Here is a 25008-nt window from a genome sequence, read left to right as displayed (position 1 = left end):
TCACACTCTTTTTATTAGGAGTAAAGATTGTAAGGAGGCAAAGCCTCCATTAGCTAGACTCAACCTCTTCTTTCACTCTAATGTCATATACAACTGTTTTCTCTTTTTTATAAAATTATAAAGAGGCAAGTCAGTCTACTCATACTAGAAGATACAAAACCCTGAATAATTATTACAGCAGGAAGCTAAACTTCTAAAAAGCCACAAATGGCAATACTATACATTTTGCGTTAGTGTCTTGGAATAGATCTATATGGGCACATGGAATTACACAGGCTGAATTGGGGACACTAAGTATCTGGTTGCCTTCTCGCAGGCAAACTGGAGTGGAGATGGGTACCTGGTTGCAGGAAGTAAGGAGGTCTCTTTTGCCTACAGACAGGGAGGGAAAGCTAACCAACATTTGGAGGAGCAGCGTTCTTTGGGAAATTGAATTTCAAGCCCGCTAACCATATCATAAGACTGCAAGGCCTGGCAGAACAAGAGCATCAGGCAGCTGGATGGAAACCCAAGAAACCGAAATGAACAATTTAAAGTGGAGCTGTTTGAAGGGGAAATAGAGCCCCAGGGAATTTCCTAACCTCAGAATGCTATTCACTAGCCCTTTTTTATAGGGTGTCTGTGGCTTCTGGTTGCCTGCAAATTGAGCCAGCATGGTGCAGATGTGACAGTGGTTTAAGGCTGTTTTTCCCCGAATTTAGTGTGAATCACCTGGGGATCTTATTAGAATGCAGAGTCTGACTCAGTAGATCTGAGGTAGGATCTGAGATTCTGCCATTTTTAACAAGTCCCCAGATATTGCAGAAGCTGCTGGTCCTGGGGCCATACTTTAAGTAGCAAGTGCCTAATCCACTCTCTCCCCAACCATTCCATCCTCTGATCACCACCTTCTGTCTCCTATCCTCTGTACCTTAACTCCAACCATTGATGGCCCACCAGTACTCACCATCTAGTGATCCCACTAATTTTCATTGTCTGTCACCTCTCCAGTTCTCCTTTCCTAGTTATCTAGCTTAGATTCCATGATCTCGTGTTATAATTATTCTTTTGCATCCACCCTCAGATTCTTTGCTGCTCCCTCTTTCGTCATGATCCTCACTGGCAAAACCCTGACCCTGCGTAACACAGCTCTCTCCCCATGCCACATCTTCACCTACACTGGTGAGTGCGGCTGAAGGAGCACACATCACTGTGCACACAGGTTCCACTTTCATCTCAGCGGGTCCCTATGCTGCTATTCTGTTTACTCTTCCCCTTTTCTGGATCATCTTCTTGTGCCCTCTCCTCAAACCTCAAATACCTCCCTCTCCATCCTCATTCTCAACTGGTAATCTTGCTACCTTCCCTGGATCACATGTCTGCACGTGTGCCCACACCTGGCCGGTGCTCCCCTGCAGTGGGCATGGAAGCACCAGGCGTGCTGTAGCTCTCTGAGGGGTGCCCAAGGTGGGCACATGGAGGGGCCAGTGGAACCAGCCCCTTCTGACCTGCCTCACCCCAACCTTCAGGTCTGTGCTCAACCAACATTTTCTCAGTGATGCCTTTCCTGACTCCCCAACTCAAAGCAGTGCCCACTCCCCAGGCAGTTGCTACCCCCATAGCGCCTCTGTGGTTTTCTTCAGTGATGATCACAACTGTTTTGCTAGATGGTGGGTTTGTTTCCCACCTCCACTAGAAAGATCCATGAGGATAGGGAATTTTGTCTTGGTCAATATCGAAACCCCCACCTAGAATAGTGGCTGACACATGGACATTCTCCTTAAAGAAAGTATTTGGATAGATACTAGCATGGGAGATGTGACTGTGTTTGGACAGAATCAGAAAAAGCCAACTAGGAAGAACTGCATGTCCACACATGTTTTTAAAAAGCCACTCCCGGTCTTTTTGAGTAGACAAGGCTAAGGAAGATCCCTGTTCAAGGATGCTTTTGGACCTGAATGTGCTGAATTTACTAGAGATTGTTGAGCGCACCAGGCCCTTCGGGGATCAGGAGGGGAAAGGACCAACATCAAATTCCATCTGAGAATCCTGTCCCTTGTCTCATTTGATGCTCTCAGAGAGGTTGGTAGTGTAAGTTAGGATGTAACCACCCGACACTGCTCTGCACTCCACAGCGTTGTCATCCTCACTTAGGACACTAGCAGACTGTAACCAGTTCCATTTTACAAATCTGCAGGCTAAATATAGCTAATTCTCTGTGGTTTGAGGAAAAGAGATATATCATGGTTATGCCTAGGACTCCATGTGGGCCAATCATGATGAAAACAACCACAGGACAAGTTGGCAGTGGAAATGTCCTAAGATATCACAGAATGAAGTTGATTGCCATGAAAATGTGTTGTGCTGCCAATCCTATTCAACATAGTGTGAGAAGTTCTGTCCAGGGCAATCAGGCAGGAGAAAGAAATAAAGGGTATTCAGTTAGGAAAAGAGGAAGTCAGATTGTCCCTGTTTACACATGACATGATTGTATATTTAGAAAACCCCATCGTCTCAGCCCAAAATCTCCTTAAGCTGATAAGCAACTTCAGCAAAGTCTCAGGATACAACATCAATGTGCAAAAATCACAAGAATCCCTATACATCAATAACAGACAAACAGAGAGCCAAATCATGAGTGAACTCGCATTCACAACTGCTTCAAAGAGAATAAAATACTTAGGAATCTAACTTACAAGGGATGTGAAGGACCTCTTCAAGGAGAACTACAAACCACTGCTCAGTGAAATAAAAGAGGACACAAACAAATGGAAGAACATTCCATGCTCATGGATAGGAAGAATCAATATTGTGAAAATGGCCATACCACCCAAGGTAATTTATAGATTCAGTGCCATCCCTATCAAGCTACAAATGACTTTCTTCACAGAATTGGAAAAAACTACTTTAAAGTTCATATGAAACCAAAAAAGAGCCCACATTGCCAAGACAATCCTAAGCCAAAAGAACAAAGCTGGAGGCATCATGCAGCCTGACTTGAAACTATGCTACAAGGCTACAGTAACCAAAACAGCATGGTACTGGTATCAAAACAGAGATATAGACTGATGGAACAGAACAGAGCCCTCAGAATTAATACCACACATCTGTAACCATCTGATATTTGACAAACCTGACAAAAACAAGAAACGGGGAAAGGATTCCCTATTTAATAAATGGTGCTGGGAAAACTGGCTAGCCATATGAAGAAAGCTGAAACTGGATCCCTTCCTTACACCTTATACAAAAATTAATTCAAGATGGATTAGAGACTTAAATGTTAGACCTAAAATCATAAAAACCCTAGAAGAAAACCTAGGCAATACCATTCAGAACATAGGCATGCACAAGGACTTCATGTCTAAAACATCAAAAGCAATGGCAACAAAAGTCAAAATTGACAAATGGGATCTAATTAAACTAAAGAGCTTCTGCACTGCAAAAAAACACTACCATCAGAGTGAACAGGCAACCTACAGAATGGGAGAAAATTTTTGCAATCTACCCATCTGACAAAGGGCTAATATCCAGAAACTACATAGAGCTTTAATAAATTTACAAGAAAAAAATCAAACAACCCCATCAAAATGTGGGCAAAGGATATGAACAGACACCTCTCAAAAGAAGACATTTATGCAGCCAACAGATGCATAAAAAAATGCTCATCATCACTGGCCATCAGAAAAATGCAAATGAAAACCGCAATGAGATACCATCTCACACCAGTTAGAATGGCAATCATTAAAAAGTCAGGAAACAACAGGTCCTGGAGAGGATATGAAGAAATAGGAACACTTTTACACTGTTGGTGGGACTGTAAACTAGTTCAGCCATTGTGGAAGAGAGCATGGCGATTCCTCAAGGGTCTAGAACTAGAAATACCATTTGACCCAGCCATCCCATTACTGTGTATATACCCAAAGGATTATAAATCATGCTGCTATAAAGACACATGCACACATATGTTTATTGTGGTACTATTCACAATAGCAAGGACTTGGAACCAACCCAGATGTCCATCAATGATAGACTGGATTAAGAAAATGTGGCACATATACACCATGGAATACTATGCAGTCATAAAAAAGGATGAGTTCAGGTCCTTTGTAGGGACATGGATGAAGCTGGAAACCATCATTCTGAGCAAACTCACAAGGACAGAAAACCAAACACCACATGTTTTCACTCATAGGTGGGAATTGAACAATGAGTACACTTGGACACAGGATGGGGAACATCACACACCAGGGCCTGTCGTGGGGTGGGAGAATGGGGGAGGGATAACATTAGGAGATATACCTAATGTAAATGATGAGTTAATGGGTGCAGCACACCAACATGGCACATATGTTGTACACATATATTGTATACATATGTAACAAACCTGCACTTTGTGCACATGTACCCTAGAACTTAAAGTATAATAATAATAAGAAAGAAAGAAAATGTGCTGATCATTCTCAAGGAGTCAGGTGTTCAGTCTACTGAAAGTGAAGGAAAGGCATATCTAGCAATACTTTTTATTTTGTTGTGAAGAGTTCTGCTTTTAATAACATTGTCAGCATGCACTAAATCATTGCTTCTCAAGGTTTAGAGCTGCTGTGACGCAGAGAAAAGCACAGGGTGTTTTGTGCGTATTGAATAAGATAGCTGACCTCATGCAGGGCCAAGAATACAACAGATGCTTTTTACATACACCCACTCCCTCATCTATGCCTTTTTCAGTGGTCCCCATCCACATTACTGTTTTTCTGCATGATATGAAAGTTAAGATATAAATATGAGAGTATGTGAGTGTGTGTTTCTGTTTAAGAGATGCTGTAGCTCTGTTGCCCAGACTGGAGTGTAGTGGTACAACATAGCTCACTGCAGCCTCCAAATCCTGGGGTCAAGCAATCCTGCCACTTCAGCCTCCTCAGGAGCTGGCATTATAGGTATGAGCCACTATGCTCAAATTATTGTGTTTTAATAAGTCATCATTCATTTTAGACCAGTGATTTTCAACTTGGGAATGATTTTGCTCCTACGGGGACATTTGTTGAAGTCTGGAGACATTTTTGTTTATTACAACTCAGGGCAGGAAATGCTAGCCCCTCAAAACAAAGAATTCTCTAGCCCCAAATGTCAGCAAGGGCAAGGTTGAAAGTCCTGTTTTAGAGCATGTACTTTACATTGGTGTTTATAGTTATTTCCTCATTGGATTCTAAATAAAGGAAGGAGAGGACTGAGAAGGGTGTGACCGGCTGAAGACACAGTGGAACAGGAGGTTGGAACAAGTTGGAGGACCCACCTATCAGGTGCCAGGATTCACCCACTCTTTACAAGCACACTGCAGCTTCCAGCTTAAAAACAAGTGCTTTATTAGATATACTCACTAGCAAAACCCCAACCCTGTATAACCCAGCTCTCTCCCCATGCCACGTCTTCACCTACACTGGTGACGCGGCTGAAGGAGCACACATCTCAGTGGGTCCCTGTGCCCCTAGTCTATTCACTCTTCTATATTGGTTGGTTAGCCTCTAAAACAGACAGGGTGGCAGAGGCATGGAGGACTCAGGAGGGCAGTGAGGATGATGAGATGACACTGGAAAGGCTGGGCACTGTGAAAGGGAGATTGCCACAATGCCAGGGGCTTGGGTTTTATCACAAGGGATGGTTGGAGAATAAGCACGAATGGTGCCCTCCAGAGCCAAACTATCCTACTCTTTTCTGTACTGTAATCACAACCTGTTCATACTCCTCTTATCCCTTGTGTCTCTCTGTATTGTGCTACTTACTTGTAACTTGGGCTCCTGAACTGGGCCTTATTATCTTTGCCTTTGTGTGCCCCTTGTGTATAGCACAGAGATTTATCAGTGAGTGTTTATTAAACAGATTTGGCAGTGTTTTAGACACCACTAGCAGCCTCTCAAAATAATTTTCTCCACTTTTGAACATTTGGGTACTATTTGGGTACTATTCCCAAATACTTGTTTCCAATGCAGTTGTTCAGAGCTTGAAATGCATCCTCCTGGTTTTATAAATGATAGGTTTTCAGACTGGTGAGGAAATGTACGAGCACCCACAGTGTTGCTGAGCCATAGTGCTTAGTAGCTCAGGATGGGGGATTTCCCAGCAAAAGGCCAAGAGAAGAGAGTGTCCATTGCCTTTCTTTGTTGCATGTGGACTCGGCCAATGTGTTCTTTACTATTCTACTGCCTCTCTGGCATGGAACCTCCTCTCGCCTTCTGCTGCGCTTTTCTCTTTTCTCATATTCAAGTGGCTTTTAGACTACATGGGTTAAGAGTCTGGGGGTTCCTGTGTTGCTGGACACTGTGGAGTCTGACACTGGAGCTCAAGGAGGAATTACCACCTTGCTTGTTGTCGGCTTGACTATTTGGTCTTTCAGATGTTGTTTTGCTTTTCATTTCTTCTAAGAAATAGCTTTCTTTTCTCTTTTAAACTTTACCAAAAAAGAAAAGAGGGGAGAGGAGGCACCGATTTCCCTCAGTGGATATTTCTCTAGAGAAAATTCAGTCTTGTTATTAGGTTCATTCTTTAACTACCCATGCTTTTTACTTCCACTTAGCATATTTTCAGATGTCTACTTAGATACACAGTTCTACAAAAACAGAATTTTCGATTTGAGATTACATTCCTCAAACTCAAATCACACTTATTCTTGGAGAAGTGATCTTTATAAGTGATAGTTTTATTTTTAAGCATAAGAAGCCATGTTAACAAAAATACAGCATATTTCAAGATGAAGACATTAAATAATATAGCTAAATATAACAATTATCACATGTCTGCACACAATTTGGTTTCACCTTTTTTTTTTTTTTTTTTGTTGCTGAAAAGACTGTCATCTTCTTGAGGCATGCAACCAGTTTTGTTTTTGCTTAATCCATGTACATTGCACATGGGCTCTAGAGGTCTGTGTTTGAGGTGTGCAGGTGCAGTGCTGTTGATAAACCCTAGTTACTGTTATCATTGGTGCGAATGAGTTAGAAGGCAGCAATGATTAAAACGAAGTATGGACATAATTTATTACTACATGCTATTAATGCCATCATTTTTACTTTTCTGCATGTATAAAATTAGGAATAACATATAGGTCTGGGATTTTAAGAGCAAGTTTTAGCTTTTGCTTTTTAACATTCTTTTATTATAGTATTAAAGCAGTAAAGGCTAATTAAATCATCATTTTTCAGTTGCTTACTATTGGCCAAATCTTAAATAAGTAAATGACAAGATGATCATTTTGCCCTTAACTGTTGCAGTTTTAATCCAGTTCCGAATTTTGAAATTATTTTCTCTTGTGTTTCTTTTCCAGAAAACACGAGGTTGTTCTCCTATTTCAGCAGTTGGCCGCAACTTCATTGCTGGGAAACGGTGATTTCAAAGTATTTATTTATTTATCTGGTTTATTCTACATTATTACTCATTCAAACTGGCTTTTAGTTTAACTTTGCATGCATCAGTTGTTGATTTGGAGACTCTGTTTGGGTTAACTCTACAGACACACAGCTTCTAAGCTGAAAAACGTCCAGGGTATGAGCTAGTCTGATTTGAATTTAGCACCTTAGGTCTTCTGCGATAGAAATGAAGACGCCAGTGGGTATACTTCCTACAACATGGTGTTTCCGTTTGATTGGTGGTAAGCCCATCCGTGGCTGAGCTTTGTAAAGCCTCTGTGAAGTTGGACTAAATGCCTACTCTGTCTCAATCTCTTTCCTCATCTTTGAGACAGGGATAATAATTGGATAGTCTCATAGGCTTGATAGAGAGATTAATAGGATACACAGTGCTCACTGCCACCACTACCAAAAAGATATGAGGCTCTGTTTTTGGTTATCATTATTCATGGTATTAATAATCTCATTTTGTGCTGATGATAAAGTTATGTTAATAATTCCTTAGTGACCTTGGGTCATCTTCTGTGAACAGACCAAATGCAGAAAAAAACCATTCAGACTAAATGAACAGGTTAACACAAAGACATTCTGTATTTTATTTTAGGAATTAGTTTACTACAATGATTATTAGTTTTTATAATGAATCCTGGACTTCGAAGCACTATGTCCACCCATTTGAAAGATTTATTTTACAAACCTCAAGAGTTGTGGCCTGCCCGACTCATATTCATTTTAAATCATTATCCAGTTCCTATATGGCCTGGAAAGGAATTCATCTGGTCTAAGTTTTCCTCATCTTTTCACCAAAGGAATCTTGTAAAGTAGGCCACTGTCTTTTAATTAAATCTTTGCTTCAACTTACTAAGAAATTCCCTCTCTTGCCAGAGTAACCCTTTCCTCTTAGGAGAGCAGGGAGCTATTTCAGGGTTATTTTGGTTCCCCTCTGAGGCCACAGTCTTTCTAAACATAACTGCAGATCCTGGAAATCAGCCTGCCTTTTGTTAGTTAACTTAGGCTAAAGAATCAGTGCATTAAGACCTTTGATTATCCACACTCTAAAAACGCCTTCCTCTGATCTCCTAATATTTGACAAGAATCTCGATTCAGGGATTAGACATTTTCTCTAATGCATTTCCATTTCCACTAGAGCTGCTTGCCTTACACACATTATTATGGCCTGAAATGTAGAGCATTTTCCAGTTGGGGGTAATTCAGATTTAACTCAAGAATCTATATATTTTAGAATAGGCATCACATGCTTCTGTAGTAGAATCGCATTCCTCCCAGTTTCTGGAAAGCATTGTGTGATACTTTTTTGTACGTGGCTGACTTCTTGAGTTTTACTCCATCTGACCCTCCTCTAGAAGCTAAGCTTGAGGGCAACGTTTATATTTTATTTTAATACCTACAACATCTAATAAATGCCTGGAGCATAGTAACACACCGTGGATGCTCTAATTTATTTAAATGAATATATCTCTGACACTGTAATAAAGAAGATAGAATTCATGAAAAGTAATTTATCTCAAGCTGTGCTTTTTTTCTGACTAAATATAAGCATTCTTCTCAACAATGATGCTTTGCTTGTTATTTTTGCTACATTAAAGAAGAGCCACCAAAACCAATTTATGTCCCCTTTCCCTCTTCTGCTGAGATCAGAACTAACATGATGGCTACATTCTTTTGAAACTTGTAATTGTGTGTCATTGCCAGAGTGGAAGTAGATTCAGACAGTATCCGCACCAAATTTAGTGATAATAGTAGCGACTTTATGATGTTTTAATTTGAAATTCAAAATTTAAAATTGCCCCAACCCATTTTCGGGCTTCCAGTGTGCCTGTGCCTTGGAAATATATTTGAAACTTCCAGAGTTGTTCTTTCCAGTTATTAGAAGCATAAGCAAAGCAGGCTGGGTGTGGTGGCTCACACCTGTAATCCCAGCACTCTAGGAGGCCGAGGCGAGCAGATCACTTAAGGCCAGGAGTTCGAGACCAGCCTGGCCAACATGGTGAAACCCTGTATTTACTAAAAATATAAAAATTAGCTGTGCATGATGTTGCACACCCATAATCCCAGCTACTTGGGGGGCTGAGGCACGAGAATTGCTTGAGCCCAGGAGGCGGAGGTTTCAATGAGCTAGGATTGCCCCCCCAAAAAGAGAAACACAAGCAAAGAGAACACAGAATCAGCAACCGTCCAGGGAGATGTGCACTCCTAAGCTGAATTAACAAATAAGTGTGTTTCTTGAGAGGCCAGAGTTAACACAATTAGTGATAAACTGCATCTTTGAGGAGCTAGGGGAAAATAATGGGATTCATTTTTAATTCAAACCAATTCTAAGCAAGAGCCTTGGCTTTCTGGAGTGGCTTTGTAATCAAAGATTACCACAGGGCTTGTCAGAACTTTTAACAACTGTCTCCACTGTGAAAATGGTCCTAAGTTGTAAGGTGATTGCAGAGCTGAGGAAATGATGACTCTAGACTCTAGCCAGCTTTTGTCTCGCATTTGATCTTTGGCTCACAAAGACGAGGTTAATTTCAGCATAAGCTGTTAGCTTTATTTTTTAAATCAGTCAATTTTAATAGCAGCCTGCTTATGCCCTGAAAAACATCCAAGAGCAGAAAGAAAGGGTTGGCCTGGAATATAAATAAGTGTTACAGTATAAATCTTAGCTGTCTCTAGGCCAGTAGTCAATAAAAATACTTTGCAGTCAGTCTAATTAATCTTTCATTTTCTTTTTGCTATCCTTCCTTGTGTTTATTGTGTGTGTGTGTTTTCTGAACTATAAAAGCATATACATAGTCACGATAGTTGGAAAATTTAATACTGTCAAGGAAGAAAAAGTTTCCTTGTGAATCCATTACCCAAAGAGAACCATTATTAGCATCTTGGCTGATATTTTTCCCTGAGAATTTTTCCCAAGCAAACATCATAATTTTTAAATTCCTCTTGGTTTTGTTTGCTTTTAGAGACAGGGTCTCAGTCTATTGCCCAGACTGGACATAGCTCACTGTTGCCTCAAACCCCTGAGCTCAAGAGATCCTCCTACCTCAATCTTCCAGGTAGCTAGGAGTACAGGCACATGCCACCATGCCTGGCTAGTTTTTTTTATTTTTTGTAGAGATGGGGTGTCACCATGTTGCCCAGGCTGATCTCAAACTCCTGGGTTCAAGCGATCCTCCCACCTTGGCTTCCCAAAATGCTAGGATTGCAGGCATGAACCACCATGCCCAGCCTCATATTTTTAAACTGCTTATGATGAAAAATTTTATACACACAGGAGAGAATCACTGAGTCCTTACATACTCACAGTCTAGATTCACAGAGTATCAGGATTTTGCCACCATGGCTTCACCTATCCCTTTTTTCTTTTTCTCTTTCTCTTTCCTCTTTTGAAATATCAACTAAGCTACTTTTAAGAGGAAAAGAGGACTCCTGATATTCTGAGGACTGTGGAAAGCAAGGATTTGCCTGCCAATTTCACATATTCTCACTCATCCTTTATTAGGAAGCAAAAAGTATGGTTTTACACTTCATATTGTATTGTACTTTGGGAATAAGCCGCCTTAAAGCTCAAGTCTATTGCATGCTAGATGGGTATTGATTTTTCCTCTTAAATCAATGTTTCCCTAGAGCATAGTTTTATTTATTCATAAAGCTAAGATGATGTCTGACAGGAGTTACAGCAGTGTAAATCTGTGGTGCAGGCACAATAAGAAGAGCTTTTGTAAGACTCAAAAATCCATGTTCTGATGCTAGAGGGTATCCTGATAAGCCTGAAAAAGTGCATTTGTGATGCTTCCAATTGTAAAAGGAACATTTCAGCATATAGTTAAGTTTTACTCCTCTGTTTTCTATGCTATTTTGCAAATGGACCTAAATACATTGTGACTGAAGCCAGGCCATGATTGTGTCTGATGCACAACGGGTTGTTGGAACAGCAGACTGGATAGAATCAAAGCTTCAGCTGCAATCTCTTGTTGACACCAAATGTCAGCTTGCTCCGGAAGGATGTAGTGGCCCTGTTGATCTGTCCCCTGTAATTCTGCTCCCTGGCCCAAAGGATGGGCACTTCTGCCCAAGGGGCAGTTAACGTGAGAGTGTTCACTTTGGGATACTTCATTCACTTTGGAATAACTCTGTGTACTTGTTGGTGTGTTATAGTACATGTAACAGCTCTCTGTGTAGCTAGGCCATGTAAGTCAAGTGTAATCCTAAAAGGGTACTCCTTTTGTAGATAGATAGATAGATATACACACATACATACACACACACACACATATATATACACACATATATATAATACATAGTTTATGCTCTTTTACAAGTGTTTATGATATAAAAATTATTTTTTAACTTAAAAAAATATGCCCTGACTTTTCCCTCAACATTAACTGCTTTTTTTTCCTATGGTTGAAAAATGCTTCTAATGGCTAGAATGGCACCATTTGGAATTTTAAATGTCCAGTTTTTTATTAGCTGGATTATTAGGTCTGATCTTAGCACAGTAGAACTGGCTGGAGAGTCAGGTGATGTAAAAGCCAGTTTCATTGTCCACTCTTGGCTGCTTTGTGACCTATGGCGACTTTCTGAACTTCTTTGGGACATTTTGTTTATATTGTTGTGTTTTTTTCCTAATTTAAATAACAGTGAGTTTGTGTGAAATTGGCAGATATTCAGTTCTTGATTTCCATAGACTTCCATACATCAGGACTCTTCCATTTGAAAGTAACTAGTTGATATTTAAAAAAAAGACAAAGGAGAAAAGGAAGTGAAAAGAGAAAAGAAGAATGCAGAAGTGAGGATTATTTCTTCATGAAGAATAAGGTTTGTTCCAGTTTTAAAAGCCCGTGACTTTCTGTGAAAAGATTTCAGATGATTAGCTCAGCTACCAGGAGCCACACAGTTTTCTTAGAAATTGTGCCATTGAGGACACCAAGGGGGCCAGGGAGGACACAGCGCCAGTTAGAGGCTGGGGCCTTGAACCCCTCCCCCTGAGAGCAGCTGGTGCTCTACCAGGTCTGTGGCTGCCAGGATGCCCAGATCCCCTTGCCAGAGGCTTGGGAGAAGCCTTGAAGGTGCTATCTCTTTGGATCTCTGCTGTTTCCTCTCCACTGGTAGCTACACTGGGAGCCTCTTCAGAGGAGGGTTCTAGGAATTAGAAGAGAAAGCGTATAAATGCCATTCACTACAGTACCTGTTCACTGCTGGTCACGGTTGTTCTCCTTTGCCTCGTCAGCCTCAGGCATGGAGATAACCTGGTGGCATGTCAGTGTCTTCGAGTTTTTCCCATTAAGCTCCAAGAGCATTGATTGCTATTCACTTCGCGAATGGATGTCTTGAGAAGATCGTAAGAACTGCTTTTGGAGGACCGAGGCTGCGGCCTCTGCTTCAGTAGAAACCCGAGGCGCCTGACATGCAGAGCACACTAGAGGACCTATTTGATGAAGAGAGAGTTGGCTGTTTGGAATCTAACCATTGATGTTAAGGTCTGTGTGTTACGTTTTCTAACTAGCTTTAGTTAAGTCCTTCAAGGTCTTTTTTTTTTTACATTCTTCCAATATAATCTGCTTTATATTCTTTAATACTGTGTTTTTGCTCTTTTAGCATTAATTAATTATGCACTTCTCTAGGGAGCTGATTAGGAAGTCATCGTCCTTGACCCTGTGTTTGGTTGCTTTAGAGCAGGGGTTTTCAGCCTTTGCGGGAACCAGGCCACACAGCAGGAGGCGAGTGGTGGGCCAGCCTCCTGTCAGATCGGTGGTGGCATTAGATTCTCACAGAAGTGCGGACTCTGTTGTGAACTGCACATGTGAGGGATCTAGGTTGTGCACTCCTTATGATGATCTGAGTGGAACAGTTTCATCCCGAAACCATCCCCACTCCCACTGTCTGTGGAAAAATTGTCTTCCATGAAACCGGTCCCTGGTGCCAAAAAGGTTGGGGACCACTGCTTTAGAGTTCCTCTTGGCTCCCCAAGTCGACCCCAGTGTGGAAGCTAAAGTACTTCCATCTTGTAAGCTAATCTACCATGTTCACTTCTTATGAACAGTTCCAGGAATGCTCTGAGATTTCCAGTTTATCTTTTGTTCCTTGTGTAAGAGCACATACCTACCGTAAATCCTGCCCTTAGAGCAGATCAACCTTGATATACTGGTACTTACTGTAAATCCTGCCTTTAGATCAAATTCCTACTCATTTCCTCTGGAGCATGTGTAACCCTTCCCTGGGCATATAATCCTTGGGTCTGGGGGTCTCATGCTGAGGAGATCTACTTGTCTTGTGGCTACCCAAGACCATGCTCCTGTCTGTAAGTTCCCCAGTAAAATCACCCTGTAACCACAAGATGGACTTGTCTGCCTCCTTCTTTGGTTTCTTGACTCCTTCTGTGTTTGGGGGTCGCTTTGCATATGTGACCTTCTCATGAAACATCTGGTCATTAATGGAGTGATAGTTTCACAGCCAGACACCTGTCACACCCAAATTACTAACATAAGGTGATTCTGAATGCTGGACTTCTAGGATCAGTCACAGGTTCTAGTACTTAAAAAAAAAAACTTTAAAAAAATTTTTTTAGAGACTCCCACTCCGTCTTACGAAAGCTCCATCCTTACCAGTGGAAAAAGAATTTCCCTGTTGGGTCTTTGTGTCTTGCAGGTGGCCAGGGATGCTCACTGAGGCCTGTCCTGTTCGGTCACAGAGAGCTCCAGACTCTTGAGCAAGGTTTAATGAAGCTGTGGCTGTGTTCTGTATTCCTTTTTCATGTCATGAAAAAAGATATTTCTTTTGTGGGCCTGCCACTTTAGGAATAAAAACCCTCCCCCGACTCCTTAGTACCAATATTGCTCTAAGAAGGAAGCACCTGGCTCTCATGGCCTTATCTGAGCCTCGAATAGAAGAGACCACACACGCTGGAACAGCCCTGCCCAGGCCCACCGGGAGAGATGACTCAGTTCCAAATAGGGTTTTCATTTTAGATATTTAAATTCTGAGTTTCTCATAGTTATTCATGACTAAGAAAAGGGGCAGCTCTGCACTATTCGTCCACTTACATATTTCCTTCCTTTCACTTTTTTCATCGTTTTCCCTTTCTCCTTTTATTTAGTAGATTTTTAAAAATAAATGAAATGCTATGTGGCATAGCACCTTGCCAAGCAGGAAATTCTTATAATTTCATAATATTTTCTAAAATAGATTTTAGACCAGCCATAGTGAAGTTTAATTATGGTGCTAATGTGCTTCTGAAGATTCCTGATAAAAGACTTGTGCCCTTAATCCCATCCACTCAAGAGGCCGAGGTGGGAGGATCACCTGAGTCCTGGAGTTTGAGGCTGCAGTGAACTATGATCGCACTGCTGTACTCTAGCCTGGGCAAAGAAACCCCATCTCTTAAAAAAAAAAAAAAAAAAACAACCAGATTTCTGTTGACAGGATAAAGTTAACCCTGTCTATGATGGCTTTAACTATGACAAATCAGCCAGCAGTAAATTAAATAAATAAAATGTTTTCATAATGTTTCATATAAGGCAAGAACCAAAAGATTGAGATTTATGTGAAAAATGAAAAATATCTGATAATGGGATCGCTGGAAAACTTAGAAAATTAGAAATGAGTTTGCGATTTCATTCATGTAATCCTTTGCCATTGCCCATCTGATGCCCCATAGCCCAAAGGCACGCTGCCAATATGATTGTTTACATGTATTTTTTTATAGCTGAATGTATATAGTTTATAAAATGTATATATACCATTAAGATGTTGTTAGACAAGTATTAGGCCAAACAGGTTATGTTTGCAGAAAACAAGTGTGAATGCAAGGAGTTTAGTGTGTTCTTAAACTTCTGCTAACAAAAGAACTCCCATTTACTTTAACAGAGATAAGTTTGCCTCCTGAGTATATGAGAATGTGGCATAGACCACAGATAGCACCTCAGAATTGATGCGAAGTCGTGACTATCGCGATGAGCGTGGGTGCTTTTATAGATAACTGAGATGTTATTAGCTGAAGTGTCGAGAGGGGCTGGATTGTAATTATTGTTGACTCATTTTAAATTGCTTTGTTTTATAATCCCTTAATATAATAAATATGGTAATATTTGAAAATATGCCTCAAAGACACCAAACGTGATGAAAACCACCAAATTACAAGACTAAACTGCTGCCTCCCATTTGCCGTCTGTCATCCTTTTCCCATGAAAGATGGCTTTTATAGGTTGAAAGCATAGAGGATGGCTCCTTCTTGTCATTCAGATCTCTGCTTAAGGGTTACCTTCTCAGAGAGGACTTCCCCCAAGCATCCATGGCTCAGGAAACCCCCCAAGACACTCTCACCTTTCCTTTTTTACCTTTTAAATGTTCCGCATCTGATACTTTGGTGTTAGTCTTTTGTCAGTCATCACCTACAAGGTGCTAAGACCCCATCTGTTTTGTTCACCCCGTGTCCTGAGTGCCTAGAGCTGTGCCTGGCACTGAGTAGACGTTCTTTCGATGTTCCATCTGCAGGTTTTCTCCTTTGGACCTACCCCTCTGCCTGACCTTGAGAGCATTTCGTCATCATTGCCTAGAATCAGGCCCTTGTTTTGGAATCTGTGGTACTGTATTCTCTGAATTTCCATCATTAACCAGCCTTTACTCCCTGGTGGCAGCATCTGATTAGTATGATGTTAACACAACTACTGTATGTCAACATGATAAGCATTTGTGGCAAGTGAGTCCTATCAAATTTTCCAGCTGCAAGAGAACTTAAGAAAGGTTTTGAGAGGGAAACGTGTAGACATTTAAGTCTTTCCTATGCTAGTGTTAACCCTCCAGATCAGTTGGCCAGAATGTTCTGCTCTGATGGTAGACCTGAGTAATAGCATGTTGTAGCTTCCTTTTTTGGTACTGTTATTTAATTTACCCCCGTGAGTAATGCTGTAAGAAGGAAGGCTTTAAGAACACTTCACTTCTCATCCCCCCATTTCCAGCCCAGTAGCCTGAGTCTAATCTTGTTATGTCTGGGAATAGAGTTACTAGATTTTCTGCTAATGGCTGTATTTTACATGATAATGAATCCAGTCTTTTCTACAAAGTCTACTTCATTTATGCAAAACAGATATAATTTGGAATGTGTATGAATGAAGCTATTCTTTCGAGGGAGCAGAGAGGCTGCTGTAGAGCCTGTTAAATACAATTTTGTGGGCCCTTATGTCAGGTTAACACAAGCAAATGTTGGTTCTGTGGTTATCAAAGCTAATGCTTATTGGATAGTCTCAGGTAAAACAAAAAACAGCTTTTGAATCTCAGGGCCTTTGCTACTTACTCCCTAATTTAAGCTCAACTTGTTTTCAACCATCTTTCACACTTTGAGTAGTGGCCTCTTATACATTAGTGGCCTCAAAGTATTAGTGAGACTTCTGCTCATTGATTTTCAATAATATAGAGAAGGTATTCCAAACTGGTCCTGGCTATTAACAGAGCAAAGGCAGAAAATTAAATTAGCAGGGGGATATATCAAAAGCCTTTTGTAAGTGCCATAAAGTCTCCAAAATCTAATCCCTGAGAGAAATGTATTTTGTTCTGGAAAGAATAGCTTTCTTCTATTCTGAAATACCTTTCATTTAATAGGAGAATGGATGATTGCCTGTGAATGGAATAGCAAGAATTCTCAATCCTTTAATTTTACCACCAACTTGCTGTGGTTTATCTCAAAAAAATGATCAACCTATAAGAAAAACATCCGTGGGCTGCTCTGCTCTTTGACTTTTAGGTAGAGTTAATTGTATAGATTAATTTAAAAGTTAGGTATACTAATTAATAGTTGCACATTGCAGAAGTCCTTAGCTCAGGGTATTTATTGATTTTTGTCTTTTTTGAGTTTTATAAAAAAGCTAGATGCCTGAAACCACTGAATTGTTTTACAATGCTAAGTTAAGAATGAGTAACCCTGCCTTCTTACTAATGGACAAAATTTTGATTTTTGGATCTAACGCCAGTGGTCTAGTGCAGAAGCACAAATATTTACTTGCTTAATTTGGATGGATAATCAGTTTTTTAAATTTTTTTCAGAGGCAGGGGGTTAAAAAAATACTTAGGCGTTTTGTTTTGTTTTGTTTTGTTTTAAGATGGAGTCTCACTCTTTTTGCCCAGGCTGGAGTGCAATAGTGCAGTCTCGGCTCACTGCAACCTCTGCCTCATGGGTTCAAGTGATCTTCCTACCTCAGCCCCCTCAAGTAGATGGGATTACAGGTGTGCACTCCCACACCCAGCTAATTTTTGTATTTTTAGTAGAGATGGAGTTTCACCATGTTGGCCAGGCTTGTCTCGAACTACTGACCTTAAGTGATTGACCTCCCAAAGTGCTGGGATTATAGGCATGAGCCACAACACCCAGCCCCAAAATACTTAGGCTTTTTAAGCAAGATAAATGTGCTTTAGGGAGACCTTTTTGCAGAGGCTGATTTAGTTTTGGGAAGATAATAGACTCCTTTGAGAAGCTAATGAATATTCTAGACTGTCTGAAGAAAGACACATGCACAGAAAATTTGACATAATTGCAGGTAGTTTACAGACCCTCTGAAACTTGGCCAAGATCCTGTTGGCACTTATCTATAGGACTCCAGGTAAACAGACCCTCACTTATTTCTTCCAAGCAGGAGGTATGTTTAATTTTGTGCTGTAAATACTAGTCTTTCAATTTCTGGTAGTAACATAGCACCCCAGGCATATTTGAATTGTATAAAATGCTGTAATATTTTTATCTAGACAGAAACAACATTTACAGTTGGCCCTCTGCATCTCTGGGTTCCACATCCATGGATTCAACCAACCTCTAATTCAAAGTATTCAAAGAAAAAAAGAAAAGAATACTTGCCTCTGTACCGAACGTGTACAAACTTCGTTTCTTGTTATTCTCTAAACAATGCAGTATATCAACTACTTACATAGCATTTACATTGTATTAAGTATTATAAGTAATCTGGGCATGTTTTAAAGTACATGGGAGGATGTGTATAGTTTATATGCAAATACTATGCCATTTCATATATATATATATACTTCAGTATATATACTTAAGTGTCTGGGGATTTTGGTATCTGAGGAGGGTTCTGGAACCAGTCCCCCAGATACCAAGGGACAACTGTATTTAATCATTTTGCAATGAAGTATATATTTAAGATGCCAACAATTATTAAAGAAATAGTTATATAGAACACTTATTGAATTAAGAAGATCCATTTTTTGGTTTTTTGTTTTTGTTTTTTTTTGAGACATGACCTTGTCTATTGCCCAGGTTGGAGTGCAATGGTATAATCATATCTCAGTGCAGCTTCCAACTCCTGGGCTCAAACAACCCTCCTGCCTTAGCCTCCCCAAGTAGCTGGGACTACAGGTGCACACCATGATGCCTGGCTGCTTTTTTGTCTTTCGTAAAGACGGGGTCTTTCTATGTTGCTCAGGCTGGTCACAAACTCCTGGTCTCAAGTGATCCTTTCACTTTGGCCTCCCAAAGCATTGTGATTACAGGCATGAGCCACCAGGCCTGGTCTGAATTTCTAATACCAGCTTTAAACAGTCTTGCAGTGGTGCCCAGGTTGGAGTGTAATGGTGTAATCATACCTCAGTACAGCCTCCAACTCCTGGGCTCAAGTGATCCTCCTGCCTTAGCCTCCTACAGGCGCACACCACCAGCTTTAAAAGGACCCCCAAATCAATTCTATTGTTAATTTTCAGTCTGTCTTTCCCCTAAGTGGCGATGTTAGGAAAGAAAATAGTATCAGCTTTTATTACCACTTGCCTGGCATTTTAAAATTTGTTTTTCCCAAGTATTCCTAGTAAATTTTGCTTTATTCTCCTTTATGTACACACATTGAAACCTGCAGAAGGATGGTTTCTTTTCTTTGTGCTGCTGTTGTTCAGAACTGCTATAAGAATCTACAGGTCCCTTTTTGGGTCCATGGTAGATTACAGTTTAACAAGCATTTCATCTTAGCAGAACTAGTATTAGGATTGGGGAAAAATGAACAAAGAAATCTCTCACCGAACAATTCCTACATATCCACTAAGGTCCGGCTCAAATCTCCTCTTCTCTGCATAAAGTTCCCTAATCTGTTCCATTTCACTTCCTTTGGCAAGTTTTTGATACCTCCCTTAAGGCAGTATTTACCGTTATCAGTTTATGTAGTCCCTTCTGCTAGACAAGGAGTTTAACTAATGGGACTGGAGTTATTTTTGCTTTTGTTATTGATATGTAAAACAATGGCTATCAAAGGATTTATATATATGGTAGGAAGAAGTACAAGAAAAGTCATTAATTAAAAAGAAAAAGGGATTTAAGTTATAAGTAAAAGACTGGACTTTGATATTCTAGTATATTTTACCAGTGATACCATTTTTCCAAACATTTCTGAAAAATTTAATAATCACATGAAACACACTCAGTTATTAAATGTATTTAACTATCAGTTATTGCTAAGATGGGATTAAAGTCAGTTCTTAATTTTTCAAAAAAATATGATCCCTGGGATGAATTCATTCATTTCATTAATTTACCAAACTGAATTCTTCGAATGTTTATTTTATACCTTGAAATCAGTTCCTCTTCCTGAATTTCCTATCCCAGTTAATGGCACCACCATATGGGCAACATAGTGAGACCATGTCTCTACAAAAAAAAGTAAAAATTAGCAGGGCATGGTGGTACATTCCTGTAGTCCCACCTGTTTGGGAGGCTGAGGCAGAAGGATCGCTTGAGCCCAAGAGTTGTAGGCTGCAATGAGCTATCATTGCACCGCCGCACTCCCGAGCAAGACCCTCGGTCAACAACAACAAAAAAGATATTAATTCAGAGATGAGATAGTGTCTTGAACAGGACTGACCTTGGCTTAGTCATTATATCCTTAAACTATTGATGTGCCTCAAGGTTATAATAATAATAATGACCACATTGGGTTCTTTCTACACACCAAGGACAGTGATAACACATTCTCCCTTCTCCCATCCAGTCTTCATCATGAGCTTTTGAAATGTAGGTATGACTGAGAGTGAGGGGTATAGGGCCGACTCTTTGGGCTGGAATCAGACCTCTATCACCACTTACCAGCTGTCTCACTTAGATGTGTTTTCCTGCCCCCCGTGCCTTAGTATACTCATCTGTAAAACAGATAATACTATCTCATTCTGAGGATTGATAGAAATACTAATATACTCTTGAACCCTGTGCCTTATGTTAGCTGTTAGAGTCATTATCCTCATTTTGCAGTCAAGGCATCTGAGCCTCAGAGGTTAAATAACTTGCCCCATTTCTCACACAGTCAGTATGAATCAGAGCCAGGGTTTTGGAACCATCTGTCTGACTGCAAGGCCTTGTGTATGGGATATATCCTTATTGAACTGAATGGAAATTCACAATTACATGTTTTCAAATTTCATAGCATAGAAATTTGTCTTACATATGTTCTTCCTGGGTGATCTTATCCATTCCAAGGACTTCATTTGCCATCTAATTTAGAGTTGGCAAACTATGACCTGCAAGCTGAATACATTCTGGCACCTAGTTTTGTAAATAAAGTTTTATTGGAACACAGGCACACTCATCCTTTAGCTACTGTTGATGGTGGCTTTTGTGCAACACTATCAGAGTTGGGTAGTTGTGAGAGAGCCTATGGCCTGCAAAGCCTAAAATGTTTACTTTCTGGCCCTTTACAGAAAGCATTCACATACCCTGATCTTGCTCACTACTTTCAGCCTTTCTCATAAGATCTTGATTCCTAAATTTAGCCACCCACCAAATTTCTTCATGCCCCATATCTACCTTAAAATCAACATTTTCCAACCTGATTTCTTCAAATGTCCATTTCCCACCCTGAAATCAGTTCCTCTTCCTGAATTTCCTATCCCAGTTAATGACACCACGATATGCCCAAGGTATATCACCCCTTTTTATTGCTCATGCCTGATCTCTTCAAAAGGCCTGTTCATTGATTATCCTGAATACATACACTTTTTGAAGACAGCAACCTAGGCTTCTAAGTAACCAATGATGATCATTCTAGTATTCTCAGTCACCATGTGTGATTAGACCAGAAATTCCTTTGACAGTCCGTCAGAAGTCGCTTTAAGGTGTATTCAATGAGAAATAACTATGGTCTGTCTCCATCCAGTAAGCCATGGAAATATGAATCCATTTCTCGACTTTAGATAGTATTTCACAAGTAAGAATTAAAGAATGCTAGAAAGTCAGAATATTGTAAAATTTGTAGTCATTACTGGAATATATGGAAAAGAACATGGGTATACGATTTATTGAGTTGTCACTTCAAAGTTATTCATCATTTATGTTTTAAAATTAAATCTCATTTATTTATTCAGGGCCTCCTTGGCTGGTAGAGTAAGAAGTTAAAGTTCTAACATCAGATTATCATTTTTTCTTGTTCATCCAAAGAATATATTCAGATAATACATTCATGTTCATTTTCATCAACATTACTTGAATATTATTCCAAAGCTCATGATCTTATTAACTCTGCATTCTCTTTTATGAATTTACAATTACAATTATGCTATAATAACTGATGAAGAGCACAGAAGAGCATAGTAAAAATAAATAAACTTTGAAATACGAAAGGATTAGTGGGGATAATAAATATCCACTCAGTGTCTTAGCATCTTTGATCTTGGCATTTGTTCTATCCAGCAAATATTTTCATAGTACTTTAATTTCAGTTTCTTTATCTGAAAAATTATGCAGGAGCAGCCTTTGTTTTCCAAGAACAACAGAGATGTTTATAGCATTTAAGTCAAAAGCAGAGGTAATAAATTCATTCTAATCCTCTGAGCAAAGACATTAGCCTTTGTGTAGCACAGGGATTTGAGTTCGTTCTCCCAAAATAATCCCAAGAATAATAGTTCCCTGTGCTTACAATTGATCTTAAAGATTAATATATTTCTGTGGTTAATGATTATGTAATACATTAATAAGCTTCTCCAAATACTTCCTGAAATTTTAATTATCTGTAGACTTTTAAAGCTATATTTTGATCAGCCATGTAAAGAAGCAGTGTAACTCAATCACTGTCAAATTAAGGATGATTTTACGTTCTGCTTTAGAGAAAAATGCCACCCACCGTCAGTCTGCAAAATAGCTGAAATACTTAGAAGGAAAAAAGTAAGTAATTAAGGATGGTAAGCTAAAATACTGTCTCAATGCCCTTTTTGTCAACTAGCCTCATGCAGCGGTGGGGGCTACTGAACTTAGGATTTCACTGTGCCTTCTGCTGGGAGTGCAGGTGCCCTTGGCTGGCCTCCCACCTAAGCTAGAGGGTGGCACTTAAAGTCTCGACACAGAGTCTCATATATAAATCACTTTCAAGTCTTTAAATAGGTTTTAGCTATGAAAATGAAAATTTGGAAACTACTTGCTTCAACAATGAGGACATGACTAAGGATATAAAAATATTTAATAGTTTATAGTCTTCAAAATGATTTATGCAGGCTATTTTGAAACATAGAAATGCATTTTGTATGTAACTGAAAATGGTACATAACACTATATTTGCTGAAGGCAACTTGCTAAATATTTACATAAAATTAAAAATCAAAGGAAATATCAGAGTACAATAGAGTTTAATGTTCATTGGTTTCTCTGTTTTCTATAAAGTTGTTTAACTTTACAAAAATTGTTATGACCTGTTTGTCTTAAGAACGTAAAAACCCTCCTTTTCTCATCATTCTAATGAGAAAGGATGTTCAGTGTTCCTAATGACTTAAAGATGAATTTTTGGAGTAAGATCCATTTATAAATTAGGTCTCTTCTGATGTTTTTCTTTTCCTGGGTTGCCCAAATCTTATATATGTGCAATAAGCCAAAAAAAGGTGGGAAGATGAACAGAAGATTTAGATTTCTAATTAATCAAACACAAACAGAGAAATACCTAAGTAGATGTGCCAATCTATAGAAATTTATGTGACAGTTTGGGGCTGATGGTTTCAAAAATCTTAAGTCGTTTTTAAAGAGCACCTGGCTGTGATTCATGTAAATTAGGACTTCTCTGTTCTCATTTTTCTATTTCCTCTTATCACATCTAATAGGGACACTAATCCAGTAGTGCTCATTTTACATAAGAGCAGAGCCTTCAGGCTTAACTTGGGCATGTGATAGAGCTGGCATCACGTCATCCAGCCCAGCACTCAGTATCAGAGACAGCTTACAGATGGATGGAGAAAAACCCATCCATCTGTAAGAAAGACAGCATAAGAAATAATGCTGCATTCATTAAGAGGCATATATATGTATAAGCTTTATCTCAAGAAAAGTAAAATGTAAGACAAATGTAAAGTCACAATCCTGTAGAGAAAGAGAGTGGTAGAAGAATATGGGCAACTCAAATTCACTTTGGCCACCTTCTCTACTTGTTCAATTATATAAGGCTGATGTTTCTGGGAGGTGGAAGGCAGTGAGTTTGTGTTTCTTTTGGAATGAGCACATGTTCTACTGGCTTCTGCCAGCTCATGCAGCAGGAATGTGGGGATGTGACTGTGGAGTTGACTCACCAGCTGATGGACTCAAGCACCTACTTTTCTCCTTTCATTGCCTCAGTGGATTTCTCTACATTGCCTTACTGGGTTTGCTTGTCTGTCTGTTTTCCTATCTGGAAGGAATCCAAATGCCTTAAATCCAAATGTATTTACCACACATGAATTAACTTATAGGCAAATATAGATGGAAAGGACTGTGAGTACCATTTATTTTTTCATTTCAGGACTAAGCTTTGGTCTCTCTCCCACATCTTGTCATGGCATTTTATGACAGCTACACTTATGAAGGGGTAACTTCATACTAAAATTGTGACTTGAGAACTGCAGCATGGTGCTGGAGCCTCAGATCCCTGTGATTTTAGAAGCATAAAACTCAAAACTGAATTTCAAAGAGGGTCTTCTCCAGCCACATTCTTACCACTCTTCTTGTGAATGTTTACATCGAAGTTTGCTTTATTAGATAAATTCTGGCATTTGGGTATATCAATGAGGTAGACTAATTTATGTGATTAAATTCTCATTCATTTGATAAGAGGATTAAATGCCTCATTGCAAAATGCCAAAGAATATTTTTAATTTCCAGTCTCAATTTTAATTGAAACACTATCATTCTGTTTTGAGCATTGAGGAATAGCAGTGAAACATGTTTAAGTTATAAAGTAATGATTATGTTGTATTAACTTTAAGGCAGTTTTCCCTAGTTTTGTTTTCATAGGAAAAATATTTACAAGTTAATTTTTGTTTTTATCCATATATAAAATGAAAATAGTACATTAAACTTGCCATCCTGTGTCAAATGGGGCAGACTGGGGGAGAGACGAGGAGAGCAGGGCGGGACCTTCTCTATCCCCAGTCCCACCGTGGGGTTTGTTGTATGGTAGGTACTCAGTAAATATTTATTGAATCTCCAAATGAATGATTAACTACTGGGAGTCAGCAGTCTAGACTGGAGTACCAGCCCTGTTAGTCCTCAGTAATATCACTGAACCTCTCAGTCTCAGTTTACCCATTTGTAAAATAGGCATGGCGATGTTTCCTGTCGTTTTAATGGAAGACTGTGAGAATTAAAGGGAAAATGTGTGGCACATTTTAGAAAACTGGAAAATGGTGATATAAG

General features: G+C 39.5%; 1 protein-coding gene across 1 annotated transcript in view; it reads left to right on the top strand.

Annotated features, from left to right (window-relative positions):
- PAG1 (phosphoprotein membrane anchor with glycosphingolipid microdomains 1) overlaps positions 1–25008 on the top strand; it is a 141171-nt gene that overhangs the window by 35932 nt on the left and 80231 nt on the right. The window contains exon 2 of the mRNA XM_025394579.1: positions 7295–7353. The gene's annotated coding sequence lies outside the window, so the exon portion shown is untranslated. The remainder of the gene's footprint in view (positions 1–7294; positions 7354–25008) is intronic.

Source organism: Theropithecus gelada, chromosome 8 (genome assembly GCF_003255815.1).
Source record: "Theropithecus gelada isolate Dixy chromosome 8, Tgel_1.0, whole genome shotgun sequence".
NCBI classification, from domain to species: Eukaryota; Metazoa; Chordata; class Mammalia; order Primates; family Cercopithecidae; genus Theropithecus; species Theropithecus gelada.
The sequence above is the reverse complement of the archived record's forward strand: the minus strand, read 5'-3'. Positions and strand labels throughout refer to the sequence as shown.